This window comes from Gossypium hirsutum, chromosome A11 (assembly GCF_007990345.1).
Source record: "Gossypium hirsutum isolate 1008001.06 chromosome A11, Gossypium_hirsutum_v2.1, whole genome shotgun sequence".
Taxonomy (NCBI): Eukaryota; Viridiplantae; Streptophyta; class Magnoliopsida; order Malvales; family Malvaceae; genus Gossypium; species Gossypium hirsutum.
In genome coordinates, this window is record NC_053434.1 from 27,275,585 (window position 1) to 27,302,837 (window position 27,253).

Here is a 27,253-nt window from a genome sequence, read left to right on the forward strand (position 1 = left end):
TTATAATAAAACAAGAGCAAAAGGTCAAAATTGAATTTTAAATACAAAAATATGGGGTGAAAAGGAAATAAACAAGCCAAAAATAAAGAGTAAAATAAGAAGTACAAAAAAGAACTAAAATTCGAAAATAAAAGAAAACTAGTATTAAACAAATAAATAAGTATGGTATAAGACAACTCAAAAATAAAATTAATAAAAATGAGGATGATATTAATAATAATAATGATAATAAAATCTAAAGTTTTAAAATTATATAAAAAGATGTAAATATATAAGTAATAATAAGATAAAATAAAATAAATGTATTAAAAAAATAATACGTAAATAACTATATCATCATCATAATAATAATAATAATAATAATAATAATAATAGAAAATGAGGAATAATAATAAAAAAACCATAATATAAATAATAAATAAAAAACAAAAATAGAAATGGTAATAATAATAATAATAATAATAATAAATATAAGTAATAGTAATAGTAATAATAAGAGTATTAATAATAAATAGTAATAATAATAAAATTAATAATAATAAAAATTGATTAATTTTAATAACAAAATGGTGAAATAACTAAAAAAAGGTGACTAAATTAAATTTTAAAACAGAGATTTGGGGCAAATTTGAAATAAAAAAGAAAGGGGGAGACCACATTGAAAGGCACGGATAACATGGAAGGACCAAATGGGTAAATATTCCCACCCTCTAAAACACTGCACTTCATACGGGACTAATTTGAAGACTGTAATAAATTATAAGGCACAAATTAAAAAAAATAAGAAAACTTAATTGCGAAACGAAAAAAGGCGGAAGGACTTATTGGGAAAATAGCCCATCAGAACAAAAACGCGAGGATTCTCGCATGATTTTCGCATTGGGCGTTTGCATCATACCACTTAGGAAACGGGGGTTGCAGCGGCTTCAAGTAGAGAGGGGACACTACATGTGCGTCGAATATGTTCTGGTACAACTCCCTATACGTCATGGGTATAGGCGTGAACTATAGCCTTTCTGTGTTCGTCCTCGTATTGGATTCTTGTCTCGCGGTGCTTTATTGATTGGCGGTTACCGTATTCGATTAGTTTACAATGAGTGACTTGGAATGACCTTTGCTATATGTGCTCGTGTTGTTCACTTCGTTCTCTCTTTTCCTCGAGGCTGACCTCTTGGTTTTTTAAAATTCATTTTCTCATGGTTTCTGAAAAAAAAAAGGAAAAGGGTAGGGGGTTTCTCTCTGGAGTCTCCTTCTCTGGCGATCGGACCATCGTCGGTCTGTCGTCTGCGACCACCGTACACGATGGTCAGAGGCACGAAATCGACCCCTTTTCAATCCGTTTTCCTTCCCCGACCCAAATCTGGGTTTAAAATAACTAAAAACGCTCTAAAGAATCGAAGAGAGCTAAGGGAATCCTTCGATTTCGACTTCCCTGACCCAAAAAAGGTAAGACCAATCGTGCTTTTTTTTAAATATGTATATTCGCACACTATATTCTGGATAAACTCGTAAAAAAGAAATGTATAACAAACGAAAGACCACCTTTTCTGCTAAATATTGTTTAGGTTTTTGATTGATTGCTTTATGCGCGTAAAAAAAATACATAAATTATTACATGGATTTTATAGTCGAAAACAAATACAACCCTTGTTCTCTTCGTTTTTGTTCTTTTGTGTTGCTGTTTCTTTCCTGTTGTTGTCCCGTGTCTATGTAGGTACGGAGGCCAGATGGCATGGAGGCACGCGGTGGTGGTACAGAGAGTACGACGGTGACGTGGCACTGGAAGTTAGGGGTTGCGGCGCACCTAGGGTTAGGGTTCCCTAGGTTGGCTGAAATTGTTTTAGTTTTTGGGCCGTTTGGGCCTTGTAATTTTAGGCTAGGGTTCATTTCATTTCGGGCCATATTGGGCCAATTAGATTTGGGGTTGTAATGGACTTTGACTTGGACTATTAAAATTTTGGTTTTATTTATTTTATTTGTTTTCTGTTGGGCCAAAATTGGCCTATTACAGCTGCCCTTCTTTGCTCATTGTCGTGTAACGAGAATAAAGCAAATACTTTGGTGCTCTTCTTCTTCAAGTAGTCCTACTGCAACTTCAGGAAGATGAGACTTGTAGCTTCGATTTACTCCAATATAGTTTCAATGAGAAGAGATTTGTAGTTTCGATCTACTCCATTGGAACTTAAAGGAGATATGAATTTGTAACCTTAACTTGCTCCACTGCAACTTCAGGGAGATAAGGTTTGCTATTTTCAGTCTGCTCCACTGTAACTTCAGGGAGATAAGACTTTAACTTTAACCTGCTCCACTGTAACTTCAGGAAGATAAGGTTCGCTGTGATCTACTCTATTGCAACTTAAGATAGATAATATCTGTTTATTTATAACTTTAATCTGTTCCACTGCAACTTCAGGGAAAAGATTCGCTATCTTCAGTTCGCTCCACTGCAACTTCAGGGAGATAAGACTTTAACTTCAACCTACTCCACTACAACTTTAGGGAGATAAGGTTTGCTATATCTGCTCTGCTGAAACTTTAGAGAGATGAGATCTGCTTATTTATAGCTTCAAACTGTTCCACTGCAACTTTAGGGAAAAGATTAGCTATCTTCGGTCTGCTCCACTGCAACTTCAGGGAGATAAGACTTTAACTTCAACCTGCCTTACTGCAACTTCAGGGAGATAAGGTTTAGTGGCTTCAATCTGCTTCACTGCAACTTCGGGGAGATAAGATCCGCCATTATAACTTCAATCCGTCCCACTACAACTTCAGAGGTATGGGATTTATGGATTCACCGATCTTATTACACCGCCCTGTAGGGAACATGACCTGTAGAATCGATTTCATGGGCTTATATTTATGCCAAATGGTTAGGATGCTATGATCATAATGAACCAAATGCTCCTATTTTGATATGTACAAATGATATTTGCATGAATGCAGAATGTCAATTTTCGAGAGTGATCCCTTTTTAATGCTTAGGTTGTCATCATTCGTTGTTCATCAAGGTTTTATCACTGATGTGCTACCGTGTCTTCTTTTTTAGCCGGTATCTTTGACAGAAAATCTGAAGAAATAGTCACAATTTGGACTATTCTTTTTTCAACGTTTCCAACTTTTGAATCTGGTTAGTTTTGACTAGTGGTCCTGTTTCAGGTCCTTGTACTATTTAAAAATTTTCCAAAGTAATATGTCGTGTCTCCACTGATATATTTCGAAAATTAAAGTGCAGTTTCACCATGGTCTAGGACATGCTCGTGTCCCTCAGTCGTGTAGTGCACACGGCCATATCGCACGACCATGGCTATTTATCGCAACCCGTGTGCCATCTTGTCTTGGGAAAAAAATGTTTGTCTTATTTTAGCACGGCCATGGACACACTCGTGTTTCCACCCGTGGAGATCCCACGGTCTAAAGCACGCTCGTGTGCGAGGTCGTGTGTGCCAAAAATACCTGCAGTTAAATTGTAAAACAAATGAAAAAACAAACTAAAATTACTTAGTGGGGTTAGTGTTCGGGTTGCCTCCCGAAAAGTGCTTAATTAGAGTCTAAGCTCGTCTTTTCCTTGTGGGTATGTTTAGGAAAGTTCGCGGAGCAGTAGCTCCTCTCCATCGTCTTTAAAATTCTCACCATTATAAAGTTTAAGACGATGTCCATTTACCTTGAAAGTGTCTTGGGATGGGTGACTTACCTCCACTGTGCCATATGGAAAGATAGTTTGGACTATGAAAGGACCTGACCATCGTGATTTAAGCTTCCCAGGAAACAATTTGAGCCTTGAGTTGTATAACAAGACAAGATCTCCAACTTCAAATTGCTTGCGTTACTTTAAACGAGCATCGTAGTGGCGCTTTGTTGCGTCCTTGTATAATCGTGAGTTCTCATAGGCATTAGCTCGCCATTCATCTAACTCATTCAGCTGTATCGGTCTCTTTTTACCTGTAAGTTTAGAGTCAAAGTTTAGAAAATTTTTAGCCTAGAATGCTGTATGTTCTAGTTCAAAAGGTAAATGACAACTTTTTCCATAAATAAGTCTATAAGAAGATGTTCCTATGAGATCTGTTTATTTATAGTTTCAATCTATTTCACTGCAACTTCAGGGAAAAGATTCGCTATCTTCGGTCTGCTCCACTGTAACTTCAGAGAGATAAACTTTAACTTCAACCTGCTCCACTGTAACTTCGAGATAAAATCCACCATTATAACTTTACTCCGTCCCACTGCAACTTTAGGGGTGTGGGATTTGTGGATTCATCGATCTTGTTACACCGTCCTCTAGGGAACATGACTTGTAGAATCGATTTCATGGGCTTATATTTATGCCAAATGGTTAGGATGGTATGATCAGAATGAATCAAATGCTCCTATTTTGATATGTACAAATGATATTTGTATGAATACAGAATATAATTTTTCAAGAGTAATCCATTTTTAATGCTTAGGTTGTCATCACTGGTTGTTCATCAAGGTTCTATCACTGATGTGCTACCGTGTCTTCTTGTTTAGCCGGTATCATTGACAGAAAATCTAAAGAAATAGTCACAATTTGGACTATTCATTTTTCAATGTTTCCAACTTTTGAATCTGGTTAGTTCTAACTAGTGGTAATGTTTCAGGTCCTTGTACTATTTAGAAATTTTCCAGAGTAATATGTCGTGTCTCCGCTGATTTATTTTAGAAATTAAAGTGTAGTTTCACCACGGTCTAGGACACACTCGTGTCCCTCAGCCGTGTGGTGCACACGGCCGTATCACATGGCCATGGCTATTTATCGCAGCCCATGTGCCATCCTATTTTGGGAAAAAAATGTTTGTCCTGTTTTAGCACGGCCATGGACAGGCCCGTGTTCCCACCAGTGGAGATCCCATAGCCTAAAGCACGCTCGTGTGCGAGGCTGTATGTACCAAAAATACCTACAGTTAAATTGTAAAACAAATGGAAAAACAAACTAAAATTACTTAGTGGGGTTAGTGTTTGGGTTACCTCTCGAAAAGCGCTTATTTAGAGTCTAAGCTCGATTTTACCTTGTAGGTATGTTTAGGAAAGTTCGCAGAGCCGTAGCTCCTCTCCGTTGTCTTTAAAATTCTCACTGTTATAAAGTTTAAGACGATGTCCATTTACCTTGAAAGTGCCTTGGGATGGGTGACTTACCTCCACTGTGCCATATGGAAAGACAGTTTGGAATACGAAAGGACCTAACCATCGTGATTTAAGCTTCCCAGGAAATAATTTGAGCCTTGAGTTGTATAACAGGACAAGATCTCCAACTTCAAATTGCTTGCATTACTTTAAACGAGCATCGTGGTGGCACTTCGTTGCTTCCTTGTATAATCGTGAGTTCTCATAGGCATTAGCTTGCCATTCATCTAACTCGTTCAGTTGCATCAGTCTCTTTTTACTTGCAAGTTTGGAGTCAAAGTTTAGAAATTTTATAGCCCAGAATGCTTTATGTTCTAATTCAAACGGTAAATGACAACTCTTCCCATAAACAAGTCTGTAAGAAGATGTTTCTATAAGATCTGTTTATTTATAGCTTCAATATGTTCCACTGTAACTTCAGGGAAAAGATTCGCTATCTTCGGTCTGCTCCACTGCAACTTTAGGGAGATAAGACTTTAACTTTAACCTGCTCCACTGCAACTTCAGGGAGATAAGGTTTAGTGGCTTCAATCTGCTCCACTGCAGCATTAGCGAGATAAGGTCCGCCATTATAACTTCAATCCATCCCACTACAACTTCAGGGGTATGGGATTTGTGGATTCACCGATCATGTTACACCTTCTAATAGGGAACATGACCTGTAAAATCAATTTCATGGGCTTATATTTATGCCAAATGGTTAAGAAGCAATGATCAGAATGAACCTAGTGCTCCTATTTTGATATGTACAAATGATATTTGCATGAATGCAGAATGTAATTTTTCGAGAGTAATCCCATTTTAATGCTTAGGTTGTCATCACTCGTTGTTCATCAAGGTTCTATCACTGATGTACTACCGTGTCTTCTTGTTTAGCCGGTATCTTTGACAGAAAATCTGAAGAAATAGTCACAATTTGGACTATTCTTTTTTCAATGTTTCCAACTTTTGAATCTAGTTAGTTCTGACTAGTGGTCCTGTTTCAGGTCCTTATACTATTTAAAATTTTTTTAGAGAAATATGCCGGGTCTCTACTGATTTAATTGGGAAATTAAAGTACAGTTTCACCACGGTCTAGGACACCCCATGTCCCTTAGCCGTGTGGCGCACATGGCCGTATTGCACGGCCATGGTTATTTATCGCAGCCCATGTACCAACCTGTCTTGGGAAAAAAATGTTTGTCTTGTTTTAGCACGACCATGGACACGCCTGTGTTCCCACTCGTGGAGATCCCATGGCCTAAAGCACGCTCGTGTGCGAGGCCGTATGTGCCAAAACTACCTACAGTTAAATTGCAAAACAAATGGAGAAACAAACTAAAATTACTTAGTGGGGTTAGTGTTCGGGTTGCCTCCCGAAAAGCGCTTATTTAGAGTCTAAACTTGATTTTACCTTGTGGGTATGTTTAGGAAAGTCCACGGAGCCGTAGCTCCTCTCCATCGTCTTTAAATTTCTTATCGTTATAAAGTTTAAGACGATGTCCATTTACCTTGAAAGTGCCTTGGGATGGGTGACTTACCTCCACTGTGCCATATGGAAAGATAGTTTGGACTATGAAAGGACCTAACCTTCGTGATTTAAGCTTCCCAGAAAACAATTTAAGCCTTGAGTTGTATAACAGGACTAGATCTCCAACTTGAAATTACTTACGTTACTTTAAACGAGCATCGTGGCGGTGCTTCGTTGCTTCCTTGTATATTCATGAGTTCTCATAGACATTAGCTCGCCATTCATCTAACTCGTTCAGCTGCATCAGTCTCTTTTACCTGCAAGTTTGGAGTCAAGGTTTAGAAATTTTATAGCCCAAAATGCTTTATGTTCTAGTTCAAACGGTAAATGACAACTCTTCCCATAAACAAGTCTGTAAGAAGATGTTCCTATGAGATCTGTTTATTTATAGCTTCAATCTGATCCACTGCAACTTTAGGGAAAATATTCACTATCTTCGATCTGCTCCACTCTAACTTTAGGGAGATAAGACTTTAACTTTAACCTGCTCCACTGCAACTTCAGGGAGATAAGGTTTAGTGGCTTCAATCTGCTCCACTGCAACTTCAGAGAGATAAGATCCGCCATTATGACTTCAATCTATCCCACTACAGCTTCAGGGGTATGGGATTTGTGAATTCACCGATCTTATTACATCTTCCTCTAGGGAGCATGACCTGTAGAATTAATTTCATGGGCTTATATTTATGCCAAATGGTTAGGATGCTATGATCAGAATGAATCAAATGCTCCTATTTTGATATGTAAAAATAATATTTGCATGAATGCAGAATGTCATTTTTCGAGAGTGATCCCTTTTTAATGCTTAGATTGTCATCACTCGTTGTTCATCAAGGTTCTATGAATGATGTGCTACCGTGACTTCTTGTTTAGCCGGTATCTTGGATAGAAAATCTGAAGAAATAGTCACAATTTGGACTATTCTTTTTTCAATGTTTCCAAACTTTTGAATTTGGTTAGTTTTGACTAGTGGTTCTGTTTCACGTCCTTGTACTATTTAAAAATTTTCCAGAGTAATATGCCCTGTCTCCGTTGATTTATTTGAGAAATTAAAGTACAGTTTCACCACGGTCTAGGACACGCCCGTGTCCCTCAACTGTGTGATGCACACGGCCGTATCGCATAGCCATGGCTATTTATCGCAGCCCGTGTGCCATCCTGTCTTGGGAAGAAAATGTTTGTCCTATTTTAGCACAGCCATGGACACGCCCGTGTTTCCATTCGTGGAGATCCCACAGCTTAAAGCACGCTCGTGTGCGAGGCCATGTGTGCCAAAAATTCCTGCAGTTAAATTGTAAAACAAATGAAAAAATAAACTAAAATTACTTAGTGGGGTTAGTGTTCGGGTTACCTCCCGAAAAGCGCTTATTTAGCGTCTAAGCTCGACTTTACCTTCTGGGTATGTTTAGGAAAGTTCGCAGAGTCGTAGATCCTCTCCATCATCTTTAAATTTCTCACCCTTATAAATTTTAAGACGATGTCCATTTACCTTGAAAGTGCCTTGGGATGGGTGACTTACCACCAGTGTGCCATATGGAAAGACAGTTTGGACTATGAAAGGACCTGACCATCGTGATTTAAGCTTTCCAAGAAACAATTTAAGCCTTGAGTTGTATAACAGGACAAGATCTCCAACTTTAAATTGCTTACGTTACTTTAAACGAGCATCGCGGTGGCGCTTCGTTGCTTCCTTGTATAATCGTGAGTTCTCATAGGTATTAGCTCAACATTCATCTAACTCGTTCAGCTACATCAGTCTCTTTTTACCTGCAAGTTTGGTGTCAAGGTTTAGAAATTTTATAGCCCAGAATGCCTTATGTTCTAGTTCAAACGGTAAATGACAACTCTTCCCATAAATAAGTCTGTAAGAAGATGTTCCTATAAGATCTGTTTATTTATAGGTTCAATCTGCTCCACTGCAACTTCAGGGAAAAGATTTGCTATCTTTGGTCTGCTCCACTGCAACTTCAGGGAGATAAGACTTTAACTTCAACCTGCTCCACTGCAACTTCAGAGAGATAAGATCTGCCATCAATCCATCCCATTGTAACTTCAGGGGTATAGGATTTGTGGATTCACTGATCTTATTACACCGTCCTCTAAGGAACATGACTTGTAGAATTAATTTAATGGACTTTTATTTATGCCAAATAGTTAGGATGCTATGATCAGAATGAATCAAATGATCCTATTTTAATATGTACAAATGATATTTGCATGAATGTAGAATGTCATTTTTCGAGAGTGATCCCTTTTTAATGCTTAGGTTGTCATCACTCGTTGTTCATCAAGGTTCTATCAGTGATGTGCTACTGTGTCTTCTTGTTTAGCCGGTATCTTTGACAAAAAATCTAAAGAAATAGTCACAATTTGGACTATTCTTTTTTCAATGTTTCCAACTTTTGAATCTGGTTAGTTTTGACTAGTGGTCCTGGTTCAGATCCTTGTACTATTTAGAAATTTTCCAGGGTAATATGCCGTGTCTCCGCTGATTTATTTGAGAAATTAAAGTGCAGTTTCACCACGGTCTATGACACGCCCGTGTCCCTTAACCGTGTGGTGCACACGACCGTATCGCACGGCCATGGCTATTTATCGCAGCCTAAAGCACGCTCGTGTGCGAGGCCATGTGTGCCAAAAATACCAGCAGTTAAATTGTAAAACAAATGGAAATACAAACTAAAATTACTTAGTGGGGTTAGTGTTTGGGTTGCCTCTCGAAAAGCGCTTATTTAGAGTCTAAGCTCGACTTTACCTTGTAAGTATGTTTAGGAAAGTTCACGGAGCCGTAGCTCTTCTCTATCGTCTTTAAATTTCTCACCGTCATAAATTTTAAGACGATGTCCATTTACCTTGAAAGTGCCTTGGGATGGGTGACTTACCTCCACTGTGCCATATGGAAAGACAGTATAGACTACAAAAGGACCTGACCATCGTGATTTAAGCTTCCTAGGAAACAATTTAAGCCTTGAGTCGTATAACAACACAAGATCTCCAACTTCAAATTGCTTACGTTACTTTAAACGAGCATCGTGGCGGCGCTTCGTTGCTTCCTTGTATAATCGTGAGTTCTCATAGGCATTAGCTCGCCATTCATCTAACTCGTTCAGCTGTATCAGTCTCTTTTTACCTGCAAGTTTGGAGTTAAAGTTTAGAAATTTTATAGCCCAGAATGCTTTATGTTCTAATTCAAACGGTAAATGACAACTCTTCTCATAAACAAGTCTGTAAGAAGATGTTCCTATGAGATCTGTTTATTTATAGCTTTAATCTGTTCCACTGCAACTTCAGGAAAAAGATTCGCTATATTCGGTCTGCTACATTGCAACTTCAAGGAGAAAAGACTTTAACTTCAACCTGCTCCACTGCAACTTCAGGGATATAAGGTTTAGTACTTTCAATCTGCTCCACTGCAACTTCAGGGAGATAAGATCTGCCATTATAACTTCAATTCGTCCCACTGCAACTTCAGGGGTATGGGATTTGTGGATTCACCGATCTTGTTACACCGTCCTCTAGGGAATATGACCTGTAGAATCGATTTCATGGGCTTATATTTAATCCAAATGGTTAGGATGCTATGATCAGAATGAATCAAATGCTCCTATTTTGATATGTACAAATGATATTTGCATAAATGCAGAAAGTCATTTTTTTGGAGTGATCCCTTTTTAATACTTAGGTTGTCATCACTTGTTGTTCATCAAGGCTCTATCACTGATGTGCTACCGTGTCTTCTTGTTTAGCCGGTATCTTTGACAGAAAATCTGAAGAAATAGTCACAATTTGGACTATTCTTTTTTCAATGTTTCCAACTTTTGAATCTGGTTAGTTCTGACTAGTGGTCATGTTTCAGGTCCTTGTACTATTTAGAAATTTTCCAGATTAATATGCACAACTTCTATTATGTGAATATTATAAGTCCAAAAATCTTTGTTTCAATGAAAAATGTTTGAAAGAGATTATCATAATAGACAACATGGAATTTTATTGAGAGCAAAGTTTGAAGTGAATAAATTAATCAAGATAGCAAATTTGCTAAGGTACGAAGTTAATAAGATGAGAAAAAGGTGCCCTAAATATCACCGCACGAGCTTCTCTGTTCAAACTTCTCGAAGACGATTTCGAGCTAGATGTGTGTTCAGGAGATCTCAAGTATTTTGTTGATGCCCCAAGATGTAATGTTCTTCTTTCTTGTTAATTCTGAGAGGGCAAGACTACCACATGCCCCATATTCAAAATTTGAGCCGCTCGTTTTAGGGTTTTCAACTCAAAAACCCCTTTGGTCTCAAAGCGCCCTTTGCGGGTTTTTGCCTTGGCCTCTCCATTTTTTTATTTTTTTTGGCCTCTCTTCTTCTTAGGTGAAGTACCTCTTGACAGAATCTGAATTCACAGGATTGGGTAAGTTTTTACCATCCATCTCGGCTAGGATCAATGCTCCTCCAAAAAAGACTTTCTTTACCACATGAAGTCCTTCCCAGTTTGGCATCCATTTCCCTCTGAAATATTTTTGTATAGGAAGGATCTTTTTCTGTAATGACCTGAAATTCACGGGCACCGGAAAAGTGAGTTATAGGGCCTCCGTCTTAGTGAAATAAGTTCAAAAATAATTATTAAAAATATTTATGAGCCTAGTGGTGTGTCTAATTAGGATTTAATTAGGTGAAATTAGCTTAATTTAGAATAATTAGCAAAAAGAACTAAATTGAAAAAAGGCTAAAAGTTTAATTCTAAAGTAATAGAAAATAAAAAGGATCAAAATGGCAATTAAGCCATTTACATAAATTGAGGCGGCATATTGAAATAAAATCAAAGATTTTATTTAGGTTTTATATATTAAATTATATATATATTATAATGATTATTATTATAGTTTTATATTAAATTATTATGATTACTTAATTGATAATATATTATAAATAAATTAAATAGAAGACAATTGTATGGTAATAAAATATACATGTGTAAGAATTGTATTGGTACATTTGTAATTTAAATACTAAATTACTTATAATTTAAGTAAAAAGATATTTGTTAATTAAATAATTAAATTATTAAATTATGAGATTTTTGTTTAAGAAACAAATTAAATAATGACAATTGTAATAAAATTATTGGTACAAATGTAAAATTAAATATGTATCCAATTGTAATATTAGTATTTGTTATTAAAATAGATATTTATTAAATTAATTAAATATAAAATATAACATAAAAGAATTAAAGAAACATAACAAAAGAAACAGAGAAGAAACGAAACAGGGGAGAAAGAAGGGGAAAAGAAAGGAAAGAAAGGAAATAGGGGAAATAGGGATTTTAAAGCTTGGAAGTTTAATAGGTAAGTCAATTTAGCCATTTTTACTTAATTTTGATGTTTTAAAAGCTTTAGAACAAAGTTTTGATGAAATTAAGTTGTTAGTTTGAAAGTTCTTAGGTTTTTAAACAAAGTTCATGATGAATAAAATGATGAAATAGGGGTTTAATTGAATGAAATTCAAGTTAGAATAGATATAAGGATTGAATTGCAAAGTAAGCTATAAGCTTTGTGTTTTAGGGACTAAATTGAGGAAAATTCGGAATTAAGAAAATATTTTGAAAATTTAATAGTTAAATTTGAGTTTAAATGAAATTTGAATAGGAATAAGGTGTGAATTGGTGTTTTAAATTTGGTTATTAACATTTTACATCAAAACAGTTTTGGGAAGTAGCAATGGTCTGAAATTGAAAATTTACTAAAAATTTTATAAATTGAACTAGAGGATAAAAAAAATATAGAATTAAAGCTTATTGAGTCTAGTTTCTTATAGTAGAAACAGTATAAGCAATTAATTGATGAATCAAGAGATATTTGAAATTTTGTAATACTGGTTCGGGGTGATTTCGAGATGCCCTGTTTTAACTTTGGAAAATCATTAAAAATTGTAAAAAAATTATTATGGAGTGTAATTTATATATGTGAACTCCTTAATTAATCTAGTTTCAAAATAAATAAACAAGAACCTTATTCGAGTTCTGTACAATGAGATAATTTATTTTTAGTAGAGAGAGGTCAGAACTGTCAAATGAAATAACAGGGGAGTATTTAACGAATAAACTGTATTAAATGGCTAGACCAAAAATTCTGGAAATTTTATGGTTAGAAGATATATGAGTCTAGTTTTAAGAAAAATTTACGGATATTAATTTGGAGTTTCGTAGCTCAAGATATAAATAATTTAGTAATAATGACTTAAGTAGACAGCTTAATGGTGAAATTATATATATACATTAAAAATGGTTAAATTTACATGTTTAGGCTCATGAATTAAATTGAATCATGTTGTATTAATGATTATAAATCATTATTTTCGTAGCCAACAAAGAACCTGAAGCATCAGCATCGAAAGGAAAGGAGAAAGTCATCGAGGACTAAAACGGGAGAATTACGGTGTGTATTACTATAATTCGAATTTTAATTATTATTGATTGCTGAATTTTTTATTGTTATGTATGGTAAGTAAGACTTGAGGTAAGTATGTGAAATTGATATGAATATTGAGTGAAAATGAAAGTGATGCAAATTGAATCAAATTGAATTGAATAAGTGAATTATGGAATATGTAATTATTTGAAAAGCGTATTGATTGAAAAATGATTGGTGATTTGAATTGTGAATTGAAAGTGATATAGGATTGAGAAAGTGAATTGAATACCTTATTAACTAGTCGGGCTGAGTCGGATATAGTTGGCATGCCATAGGATTGGAAGTGTTCAGGGATACTTCGACTTCGAGTCGATGAGACACTGGGTGTCACTATATTTCTTCGGATAGATTCGATGAGGTACTGGGTACCAACTTTACTTCGGCTAGGCCGATGAGACACTGGGTGTCAACTATTACTTCGAACTATCTGATGAGGCACTAGGTGCCATATTGGTGTGTTTGGTTGGATCCGTGTATCCGCCAAAGTCCGAGTTACGTTAATAGGGTGAAAAATTGAAATGTGAATTTGAGGCATTGAAATGAGAAGAATTACGAATTGAAATTGGAATTGTGATAATAAGAGAAAAGTATGAAATGTATATTCATAAGTGATATAAATTTAAGTTTGAGAAAATACATTGATTTATGAATTAGTACATATGACATTAATTGTTAGGTATTTTAATATTTATGTTTTTACTATTGTTGATATAATTTGATTTATAGTAATACCACTGAGTATATCCATACTCAGCGTACGGTTGTTTCCGTGCGCAGGTTAGTAGAAGTCAAGTGTCCCGGCTCAGCATCCAGAACAATCCTGACTCCAACACAAATTTGGTGATGTATATTTTTCTTTTGGGTAAAAGTGGCATGTACATAGGTGTTGTTTAGTCACTTGAATATGTATATTACTTTGGGTAGTGAAGGATGAATTATAAAATTTAGATGATTAAATGAAATAGTAAGGAAAGTACATGATATTTTGATACATGAACATTAAGTTGTTAAATGAATGAAGTTTTTAATCAATTTTGAATGATGCTATGATAGTTATTAAGTTAAAATTTTGTTAATGATATAAATAATAGTTATATGAATGTGAAATATTGGTGTTGGTTGTTTTGGTTTGAATTTGCAGGAGGTTTAGGTAAAAATAAGCAGAAATGCTGCCGAAATTTTTATAAAAAAAAAAATTTGGAATACTCGAACAAGTCCCGTTCTACTTTTAATACGTGTTTGAACTTCGAGAGTTCAAGATAGGGACTTAATTATTATATTATACTATGAAAGTTATATTAATTGCAAATTATTCGTAAGTTGTCTGATATGTCCAGTAATGCCTCATAACCTCGTTCCGGTAACGGTTTGGGGTTAGGGGGTGTTACATTTTCAGTACTAGGTCCCCCTCATGAAATTATCTTGGATGAACCTTTTTTCATAGGCTCGCATCATTTGTCTTTGGTACATTTGGCTATGACGGATAGTCCTTAGCCTCTTTTCTTCAATCAAATTCAACTGATCATACCGAGACTGGATTCATTCTGTTTCATCTAACTTTACCTTCGACAAAACTCAGAGAGAAGGAATCTCGACTTTGATAGGCAGAATCACCTCCATTCCATAGACCAAAGAGAAAGGCATTGCCCCGGTAGAGGTCTTGACAGACGTTCGATAAGCGAAGAGGGCAAATGGCAACTTCTCATGTCAATCCTTATAAGTCTCAGTGATTTTCCCCATGATCTTCTTGATGTTCTTACTGGCTGCTTCCACTGCACCATTCATTTTTGGGCGATACGGTGATGAGTTGTGGTGTTTGATCTTGAATTGACTGTAGACCTATGCCATCATACTATTGTTCAAGTTCAATGCGTTGTCAGATATGATCATCTCCGGCATTCCATATCGACATATGATCCCCTTTTTCAGGAATTTGCTTATTGTCGACTTTGTAACATTGGAATATGAATCGGCTTTTACCCATTTAGTGAAGTAGTCAATAACCACAAAGATGAATCGATGTCTATTGGAAGCTTTTGGCAATATTGGCCTAATCACATACATGTCCCACATAGAGAAAGGTCATAAGAAAGTCATGATATGTAGCTGAAAAGAAGGCACATGAATTTTGTCTCCATAAATTTGGCATTTATGACATCTCTTGGCGTAGTTAATACAATCCCTTTCCATGGTGGACCAGTAATAACCAAATCTCATATTTTGCCTAGCCATTGTAAAGCTATTAGCGTGTGTCCCATAGACGCCTTCATGGACTTCTTCCAAGATTTTCTTAGCCTCTATAGCATCCACGCATCTCAATAGCACTTGATCCGTTCTTCTTTTGTATAGGATCTCTCCATCCAAGACATAGTCAATGGCCAATCTTCTCAACGTCCTTTTATCATTCTCGGTTGCCTGGTCTGGGTATTCACGATTCCTCACATATTGCAATATATCGTGATATCAAGTAGGGGTGTTCAATCGGTTAACCGACCCGAAATAACATTAACCGAATTAACTGACATTTCAAAATTTTTAACCGTTAATCGAACTGAAATTTTTTCAAAAAAATTAACCGAACCAAAAAATTTTCGGTTAATTTAGTCGGTTAACCGAATTAACTAAAAATTATATGTTTTTTAATTTTTGGTTAAAATAAGTATAAAATTAACCGAATTAACCGAATTAATCGAATTAACCGAATTACTCGAATTACCCGAATTAACCAAATTAACCGAATTAATCGAATTATTTGTATAAAATTATATGTTTTTTATTTTTATTTTTAGTTTTAGATTTTTATTTTTATTTTTATTTATTAAGTTATTTGTAATTATTATGATTGGGTTGGGTAATTGGGTTGGGTTGGGTACTTGGGTTAATATATATTAGATTGGATATTTGGGTTTATGTTGGATTGGGTTTGAGATAATAGTGGGCTATTTATATGTTATAATTTTATTTATTAATTTTTCAGTTAAACTGAAAAAATTCGGTTAACTGACTGGTTTCGAATCGAATTAATCGTTAACCGAAAACTCAAAAAATTATTAACCGACCCCCGACAGAATTAATTCGGTTAACTGACCGATTAACCAAATTCGGTCGTAACCGAATTTTTTCAATTTTACCCGAATTTTGCACACCCTTAATATCAAAGGTGATCGTCTTTTTCTTCATCTTCTTCAATATTGTAACAATGAGTTGGAGTTTCATAAATACTCATCTGGATGGGTTTTACATCTTGTTTGTTCACCTTAATCATGGAAGCTAAGGTAGCCAAAGCATCGGCCATCTAATTTTTGTCCCGTGGAAGGTAGTAGAAGATGATGTCATCGAACTCTTTAATCAATTCAAGGATCAGTTTTTGATGATCGATCAACTTGGGATCTCTTGTCTCCCATTCTCCCTTGAGTTGATAAATCACTAGAGGGGAGTCTCCATACACCTCTAGCACTTTAATCTTGCGTTCTATGGCTGCACGGATACCCATAATGTACGCTTCGTGTTCTGCCATGTTGTTCATACAATCGAAATCAAATTTACTAGTAAATGGATAATGATCTCTGTTTGTGGATACCAAGATTGCCCTGATTCCATTACCTACAGCATTTGAGGCCCCATCGAAGTTTAGTTTCCAAGAAAGTCCTTCTGGAGTACCTTCTTCAGTGGTTGCAACACACATCATATCCTCATTCGGGACATCAAAGTTCAAGGGCTCGTAATCTTACAAAGCTCTACTAGCCAGAAAATCTGCTATTGCACTCAATTTTACTGCTTTCTAATTCACATAGACTATGTCGAATTCAGAAAGTAGAATTTGCCATCAGGCCATCCTTCCATTCAAAGCTGTTCACTCCATCATGTACTTTAAAGGGTCCAGTTTCAAGATGAGCCAAGTGGTTTGATACAACATATGCTGCCTTAACCTTCAGGTTGTCCAGATCAAGGCACAACACAATTTTTTCGATTGGTGAGTACCTTATTTCACACTCAGTAAAGTTTTTACTGAGGTAGTATACTACTTTTTCTTTCCTTCCTGACTCATCATGTTGGCCGAGAACGCATCTCATGGAGTTCTCAGATACCGCCAAGTATAATATTAGTGGCTTATTTGGGTTGGGTGGCATTAGCACTGGGGCATTGGACAAGTAATGTTTGACCTTGTCGAAAGTCTTTTGGCATTCCTCATCCCATACACCTGGATTGTGTTTCTTAAGGAGAAGTGCGACAAAAACCTCGAACTTCTTTTTGAGTACGCGGCGGAGGCAGCTTTTGTATGGCTTTAACTTTGTTTGGGTCGATCTCAATTCATTTCTCACTAACCACGAATCCAATAAGCTTTCCAGACTTGGCTCCGAAAGTACATTTTGCTTGATTGAGTTTTAGCTGAAACTTTCTCAATCTTAAGAACAATTTCCTTAGGACTTGCACATGCTCCTACTCTGTTCAGGACTTTGTGATCATATCATCGACATAAACTTTGATTTCTTTGTGCATCATATCATGAAACAAGGTTACTATGGCTCTTTGATATGTTGCTCCGGCATTTTTCAGTCCAAATAGCATCACTTTATAGCAGAAAGTTCCCAACATGGTTACGAATGTGGTTTTCTCCATATCTTTAGTATACATTTTGATCTAGTTGTATCTAGAGAAACCGTCCATGAAGGAGAATAGTGAGTGAACTATTGTGTTTTCTACCAAGGTGTCGATGTGAGGAAGTGGGAAATTATCTTTCAGGCTTGCTTTATTCAAATCCCTGTAGTTTACACACATTCATACTTTTCCATCCTTTTTAGGGACGAGAACGATGTTAACTACCCATTCTGAGTATTTCACCACCTTTAGAAATCTGGCGTCAAATTGTTTTTTAACCTCTTCTTTTATTTTTAACAAGACGCTAGGCCTCATCCTTCGGAGTTTTTGTTGAACTGGCTTACATTCTTCCTTTATGGGGAGTCTATACACCATGATATCAGTGTTCAACCCGGGCATGTCTTGGTATGACCATGTGAAGACATCTTTGAATTCTTGAAGTAATTCAATAAGGTCTCGCTTCGTCTCCACGGTGATACAAGTTCCAATCTTCACCTCTTGTTCCTCTCCTAAGCTCACAATTTCTACTGATTCTTCATGCGGTAGGATTTGTTTCTCGTTTTACTCTACCATCCCCAACAAATCAGGAGATAGGTCACAGCCTCGGTCATCTTCAAAATCCTGAGAATCCCCCATACACATATCTCGCTCAAAAGGAGACTCTGAGTCATTAGCAGTGACGCTCATATCATTGATATCTAGAGACCTGTTATGAGGATGAAGGAAGATACAAAGAACCAAAAGAATCTAAGAATACTTATCTGTATGGTATGATCATGAATGAAGAATAAAAGAATATTTGGAAGAATGTCCACAGGACAAAAGAATCTGAGAGTAATTATTTGTATAATATGATTATAAATGAAATGGAAAGAATAAAAGAATATTTGCTCAAAATGATAACAAATGTGCATTTTATTAAAATAACGTTTTTGAACATAAGCCAATTTCACAAAAGATTCTTATTACTCCGAGGCTTAGAGCAATAAGTGTGTTTTGGACATTACTTTGAGTTAGCTCTAAAAACTACATGAATCTCTTTCGCAGTCCAGTTGCCCAAAACACTTCCAGGTATGTAGGGGCAAATGCCCGACAAATTTCCTTCTCCAGCTTTCTCTTCAGATATTGCGTTAATGCTTAAGTTTCTCAACATTTCTTCTATGGTTTCTTTTCTTGGGGTCCCTTGCTTGGGGTGAATAATCCTTCTTGACAAAAAGGTCGTGGAGATGTGTGGGAATGACATTAGTTCCCATTTAATTTCCTCCCCTCTCAAATGTGCTCTTCTTCTTTTTTGTTTATTCTCTAGCTCCTTCTTTTTTTTCTTCGTATCCGGCTTGAATCTAAAGCCGAAGCGGTTTTCTTTGTCTTTTAGCATCAGAGGCTCAACCCTTCCTTAGAGGTGTCTCCCGAGTCCTCTTCCCTGTAGGGCTCCTTCTCCAACAGTTAATTGTAGGCCCATTCTTGTGGTCTTGGATATCCTGGGGACTGGGATCCTGTTCCCTTCAGTAATGAATGTCACATTCACAAATTCCAAAGACCGAAATAGACATTCAATTGCTTAGTCATTTGTCTCTAGATATGGCATGTCACTGGTCATTGCTGCGATGATGTCCTCTTCAGCATTTATCATCACCAGCCGGCCTTTCGTTACCAATTTCGACTTTTAGTGTAGCGACGAAGGCACTGCCCCTGCGGCATGTATCCAAGGCCTCCCCAATAAGCAATTGTATGAAGGCTTAATATCCATCACCAGGAAGTCCACCTCGTATGTGTTTGGACCGATCAAAAGAGGTATTTCAATTCTGCCTATTCCCTTCTCTCTGTGCCCTCGAATGCCCTCACTAAATCCTGGCATGCTTTCATGTGAGAGCTGTCTACAGGTAATCTGTTTAGTGTGGATAATGGTAGGACGTTCAACGCTGATTCGTTGTCAATCAGTACCCCTGGTAGCGTATACCCCTTCCAACGTGTGGTGATGTGTAAAGCTTTAGTCGACCTCATGCCACCGGGTGGTATCTCATCATCATTGAAAAAGATAAAGTTATCGGCACTTATGTTGCTAACCAAACGGTCTAGCTTATTGACGGAGATATCATTAGCGACATATGTTTCGTTTAAAACTTCTATTAGAGCGCTACGGTGGACCTCTGAACTTAAGAGTAAGGCTAGCACCGAGATACGAGCTGGTTGTTTACACAACTGCTCCACAACACTGTACTTACTGTGCTTTAGAAATTTTAGAAATTTTTTAGCCTCCTCTTCGTTGACCGGCTTGTTAACAGAGGGTTCAGGTCTGGTCGTTATTTTCTTCTTTTGTTTGACCACTATGGCTTTTCCTTTTGCAGGTTTTGCTTTCTCGCTTGCTGAATCGTAGCGCCTCCCGCTAAGCGTATGAGAACCCACATCTTGGTCCTCTTTTGAAGTGTCAGTCGGGTTCTCCTTTCCCGGGATCGTCACATTACAGTCGTAATTCCGTGACACCCTCTTGCTATCTTTATAAGGGAAGACTGCAGGTCTTTGAATTATGAATTTTCATGGCATTCGCACTCCCACTTCATTATTTTTGGGTCATGATATGATGACCATGGGGTAGTTAACTTTTTAGATCTGCACCATCGATTCTCCTTCTAACGCGCATATATTTCCCTCTTCGAAGTTTTTGGTTTCTTCTTAAAACTCCATTTCTTTATTGTTTATCATGTCCTGCACCAGGGCCCTGAACTCCACGCACTCTTGAATTTCATGCCCCACCTTGTTGTGGAACTCACAGTAGTTCCTCTTTTCCTTAGATTCTTCTCTTGAATCCAATACGATCAATCCTATTTTGACTATCTCCTTCCATACCCGTCTCAATGGGGTTCTGACTCCCGCAACCTCATATTTGACCTTTTTGCTTCGGCCTTCATTTATCCCATTTACCCCTTGGTCAGTATGATTGGATAGTGGGTTTCCTGCTACATTAGGCGCAGCTGGATCGTCAAACTTCACAATCCCCATTTTAATAAACCTTTCAACTAACTTTTTGAACGTGGTGCAGTTTTTGATCGAATCCCCGGTGATTCCCGCGTGAAATTCGCATTAGGTGTTTGTGTCATACCACTTGGGAAATTGGGGTTGCAGCGGCTTCAAGTAGAAAGGGGACACTACATGTGCGTCGAATAGGTTCTAGTACAGCTCCCTATACGTCATGGGTATAAGCGTGAACTGTAACCTTTCTGTATTCGTCCTCGTATTGGATTCTTATCTCGAGGTACTCTGATGATTGGCGGTTACCGTCTTCGGTTGGTTTACAGTGAGTGACTTGGAATGACCTTTGCTATATGTACTCGTGTTGTTCACTTCATTCTCTCTTTTCCTCTGGGCTGACCTCTTGGTACTTTCCCCTACTTCTATTTTGTCGCTCATCACAATATTCTCATTCATTTCACTAGTCATCATTATGTCTGAGAAAGTTTTAGTGGCGCTCCCCAACATATGAGTGATAAATAGAGCCTTTAAGGTATTGATGAATAGTATAGTGGTCTCTTTTTCTAGGAGAGGTGGCTGGACTTGTATAGCGACCTCCCTCCGCCTTTGGGCATATTTTTAGAAGCTCTCATTTGGTTTCTTTTCCATATTCTGTAAAGTGATCCTATCCGGGGTCATATCCGTCACGTGACTATATTGTTTCATGAAAGCTTGAGCTAGGTCATTCCATGAATTGGTCTTAGTACAGCTCAATTGGTTATACCACTTGGATGCTGCACCAACCAGACTGTCCTAGAAGCAATGAATCAATAGCTGATCATTTTTGACGTACCCAGTCATTCGCTTACAAAACATGGTAATATGAGCCTCAGGGTAGCTAATCCCGTTATATTTCTCGAACTCTGGAGTTTTGAACTTGGGAGGAATCACCAAGTCCAGAACCAAGCTCAAATCTTTAGTGTCGATCCCACGGTGATAATCAGCACTTTCTATCGCTTTGAACTTCTCCTCTAACCATCTGCATTGGTCTTCTAATTCTTTTGAGAGCTCCATTCTCACTCTTTCGACTTCTACCATGTTATCCAGATCAGGGACTATAGGATTAATAGGGTTACCCCCTGGATTAGAGCCTGAGCCTGTTTGATAATTGATTGGCATCGAGGCATCGGCCTAAAATTGTTGGGGCCTGATTGTTACGGATGGCCTTTATGTGTGCATCTCGGGTTACGTTTGAGCATTTGTCGAGGTAAAACCAGTGGGTAAAGATGATCTTCAGTAACGGATGGACTTTACGTGTGCATCTCGTGTTATGTTTGAGCATTTTCTAGGGTGAAACCGGAGGGGTAGGGAGGATCTTTATTGTCATTTCCAGTATTGGCCATAGGGCCCTTTCTTTTGTCTGGCTTACTAATCAGTAGTTGTGTTAGTAGGTCCATCATGTTTCTTTGTGATTCAAGCATTTGGTCTCTCATATCATGATAAATTTTTTCCAACTATTCTTTCATTTGTATTTGTATCTGTTCTTGCATTTCCTTCTGCATCTGTTCTAATCTTTCTAATCTCTGATCCATTGTTTTGGTTTTGCGACGGGTATTGTAGTGGTATTCGGTTGGTTGACTCTTGTTGGTTTCCAGATTAACTGAAATAATTTTGTTTAATTAAGGTCTTTTTTTGAAAATTAATGCATATGATGCAATGAAATGCAAATGCATGAATGCAGAAAAAGGCATCAACTCTGATTCAATTCCATTTAGAATAACTTTACTAGAAAACAAAATCCTTTACATAAAACAGATTACAGATATGGCTTAGTCCTAATGCTCAAAGTTTTAACTTTCCTAAGCAACCAATCTAGCTCTCGGCCTCGGTCTGATTCTAACTCATATCTCACACTTAGTACATCAGCCTGAACTGCTAGGGTCTGTAGATGATCGGCCATTTCTTGAATCTGGGCTACAACATCACCTATAATGTAGTCTCTATCTCTAATTTGATCCTGAGATCGATGGAGTTGCTCATTACACCGCTCATTACTTGCTTCAAGAAACTCAATATGGAGCTCACTGTTTTGCAGTGCAATTTCAAGTTCTTGAACCTTCCTTTTTAGCTCTTCAATTCTATCCAAGCTTGCTTTTAACTCTATTACCGAGTTACGGATATGATGTTGATGAAACGATCTTTCTAATTCGACTATTCTAGCCTTCCACCCGATCTTCTCATCTTAGGCTTCCAACAAACTCTTTTCTAGAGCCTCACTTCGTGTTTGAGCCTCTTGAAATTTCCTTTCCCACTGATCCACTTTGATCTTTTCCTCTTGAATCTCTTGACGCCACTGCTCTGAAGTTTTCCCCAACCCAGTAGTTCTTATTGATAGAAGTAATTTATTATAATCTGTCTTCAAACTATCCAAATCCTCTTCGGCTTTATTTTTCCTTTTTCTTAATTTCTCAGTCTCTAATTTCTGCACATCGGCATCTAGTCTTAGATGCATCTTTTCCTCTTCTAATTGTTCTATCTTCTTATTGAGCTTTAAATTTTGCTGTTTGAAGTCTTGCTTTATGATCTCTAGCTCTGATGGGACCACTTGCAAGTATTCCTCCATTGATCGAGTGCCCTCTAAACTCGGTCTAGGGATATTATCATTAATCTTTTTGCTAAACCATCCATTGTATTCAGGAGTCATCATTGAACCAACAACCAATCTTTTCAACCAACGGGTCTGTTTCCAAGCATCAGAAATCTCTCGAACCTTTTTCTTATAATTGTCTCCCTTATATGAGAACTCACATTAAGCTAGCCCATGCGTCGCCGGTATAAATTGTCTTGATCGGTACTGCCTCAATATGAGCAGATGGGCATATCCTACGGCCCTCAAATCCCAAGTAGAGGGACCCAGTGAAAACCCCCACATCAATACAAGATCTCGTCGGGAACCAACCAAGGTGTTCTCCACTCGACATCCTCTTCTTGGAGATTTTGGAGGATCGCTATCCATTTTTCCCTCAATATGTCGTTCCTTCTTGGCGTAGCTGCTAATTCCTTCAATAGAGAGTAGCTTTCGGAGAAGAGACCTTTTCCGTCATCCAGAAATGGTTGTGGAACCAAACCAACAAAAGTTGTGCACACCCTATAAATCTGCACTCGCCCACTCTTCGGCACGCGTTTAACGATCTGAAAGTTTCAGCCAAAATCGTAGGGACAGGTGTGACCCGCTTGTCAAGCCAATCAAAGACTGAGACTGCCTCATCTATGTACCCTAATACCCTAGGGAAGATCACTAATCTATAGATACTTAAAGCGAAAACATCAACCCTTTTCTTCGTATGAAGATGCGCTAGAATCAAGTCCCTCAAAATTTTCCAAGGAATACACTTACAATCTCCTTTTTACTTGATCCTAGTTGCAATCCACTGCTCACTCATCCCTGTAATGTTCATCAATTTCTTCAAAAAGGTCGGGCTGTTAACGGCTTTTGAATAGGCTTTGTCGGGTTGAATCTTTGGGCAATAAAGTAAAGCCATGTACTCCTCTACAGTAGGTATGAAATCAACTCCCCTAAAAGTAAAACAACCGTATGCGGGGTTCCAAAACTGGGCGAGAGCCCGTAATAAATACTTGTCCACCTTGATGTCGAGTAGATAGAGTAAATCCCTATAGTTACAGTAAAATAACTATTTGATCTCATTATTCCACTGGTCTCATGTCTCTTTTAATTCTTGAAGTTTATTTTGCATCACGCTGATACAGGTGAAGTCCCATAATTCTGACGTGTACCCCTCGGCCAAACTGTCACCTTTTTTTACCTGCGTTTTCTATGACCATATACGGACAGCCGCATTATCTTCTACTTTATCAAGGAATTTGTTCTCTATGGCAAGCTCTCTAGTCAGTTATCGAACGTGAATCGACACCTTTTTATTATGAAATGTTATGCAACCATAGCAAAACACAACAAGTCAGTATCATATACGAAAATAAAACTCAAAGCAATCAGAAAATGATCAAGCACCTATCCGGATAATCGCTATGGTTTGGGTGTAGTTCTACTTAGGGTAGGATCTTAGGGCTTACTATATGTAGTTTAGTTCTAAAGTAGAGGTACCCGAACCGGAAGATTCCTCGATCTTCACCCATTATAGGCTCATATAGACCGAGTTCAGTTCAGGGGAATACATTTCCCTATGGCTGCACGGAGATAAGAATCTCACGAAGAAATAGGTACAGATGTATCCCAAAAGCGATCCATTATCCTGCACCGAGGTAAAACCTCACGAAGGAGTAGTTTCTCGCTCTTACTTAAAATGGTGTAACCACAACGGTCATGCACTGCAGCGCGAGAGTATTCTACGAGACTCAAACCACAGCAATCATAAGGATCACAAACAAATGCAATAAAAGAATCATGGTTTTTCAAATCAACTTTTCAATTTCAATTTTCGACAAAAGGACATAAAATAATCAATTTTACGGCTTGACTCTCTTATTCGCCCCTAGTGGAGTCGCCAAGCTGTCGAAACCATTTTTATTTTTGAAAAATGGTCGACTTTTATTTTAAAAGCGAAAACAGGGATCGACTTTAAAAAGAAATATGGAGTCTCCACCAATCCTTTTTGTTTAGGTGTGATCAGATTACCTATAAAACATTTTATTTTATTAAAATATTGATTTTGGCCTATGAAATTCAAGAAAACAGGTTCGAGAGTTTGTTACGTGCGAGGAAAGATTAGCACCCTCGCAACGCCTAAAATTGGTACCTTATTGATTAATTAATGTCCTAATGTCGAAAATTTGAAACGATTTTAAAATACAATCCCTTTAAAAAATGTTTGGATAACTCGAAGTGGATATCGTGATTCCCCTGTTCCAACGAAATAAAATATCATATCCAGCATATTAGGATACGACATTTCAAATCCTCGATACCAATATCATCTCATGATTTCCAAAATTCATGCATTGAAATTTTAAAAGGATATTAACGGTAAATCGAAACCCAGCACGTTAAGGCATGATTTCTCGAATTTCCAAACATGAAATATTGCCTTGTTTTGAGGACTTTTGAATAATGATAAGTGTGATAATTAAATGAAACGTATTTTAATTTAAAACGATGATTTGTGAATAAATTTATCGTGCTAATAAATAATAAGGATATAAATACACTAATAAAACCAATTCATAATGAACAATCAAAGAAGGAGGTAAAATAAAATGTCTAACAGCATGAATAATGACAATTGCAATAATAATGATTACAAACAAAAAGTGATAAAATCCAAATTTTGGGGTAATAAATAAATAAATTGATGGGCATAATAAAAGAAACTATATAAGAAACCGAATGTAAAAATAAAATAAAAGCAATGTTAAGAAAATAAATAACTTTCATTGAAACATTTGATTAAAATTAAATAAAGAAATTAAATACAATGCGTGAAACAGTAAAAAATAATAAAAATTTCGAAATCTCATAAACTAAGGATCGAATTGAAAATAAAAAGTTTTTAAGGCTTAAATTATAATAAAACAAGAGCAAAAGGTCAAAATTGAATTTTAAATATAAAAATATGGGGTGAAAAGGAAATAAACAAGCCAAAAATAAAGAGTAAAATAAGAAGTACAAAAAAGAACTAAAATTCGAAAATAAAAGAAAACTAGTATTAAACAAATAAATAAGTATGGTATAAGACAACTCAAAAATAAAATTAATAAAAATGAGGATGATATTATTAATAATAATGATAATAAAATCTAAAGTTTTAAAATTATATAAAAAGATGTCAATATATAAGTAATAATAAGATAAAATAAAATAAATGTTTTAAAAAATACTAGGTAAATAACTACATATATAATAATAATAATAATAATAATAATAATAATAATAGAAAATGAGGAATAATAATAATAACAACCATAATATAAATAATAAATAAAAAACAAAAATAGAAATGGTAGTAATAATAAAAATAAAATATAAGTAATAGTAATAATAACAGTATTAATAATAAATAGTAATAATAATAAAATTACTAAAAAAATAAAATTGATTAATTTTATTAACAAAATGGTGAAATAACTAAAAAAATGGACTAAATTAAATTTTAAAACAGAGATTTGGGGCAAATTCGAAATAAAAAAGAAAGGGGGAGACCACATTGAAAGGCGCGGATAACATGGAAGGACCAAATGGGGAAATATTCCCACCCTCCAAAACGTTGCACTTCATACGGGACTAATTTGAAGACTGTAATAAATTATAGGGCAGAAATTAAAAAAAAAGAAAACTTAATTGCGAAATAAAAAAAGGTGGAAGGACTTATTGGGAAAATAGCCCATCAGAACAAAAATGCGCGGATCCCCTAGCGGGTCGGGTCACATGCGCTGGTTGAGGGCCAAACGACGTTGTTTTGGAGCTATTGAACTCAGCCCCAAACGACGTCGTTCCAAAAGCTTATAAAAGAGAAATTGTTTTTTAAAAAAAAATCATTTTCTCATGGTTTCTGAAAAAAAAGGGAAAAGGGGTGGGGGTTTCTCTCTAGGGTCTCCTTCTCCGGCGATCGGACCACCGTTGG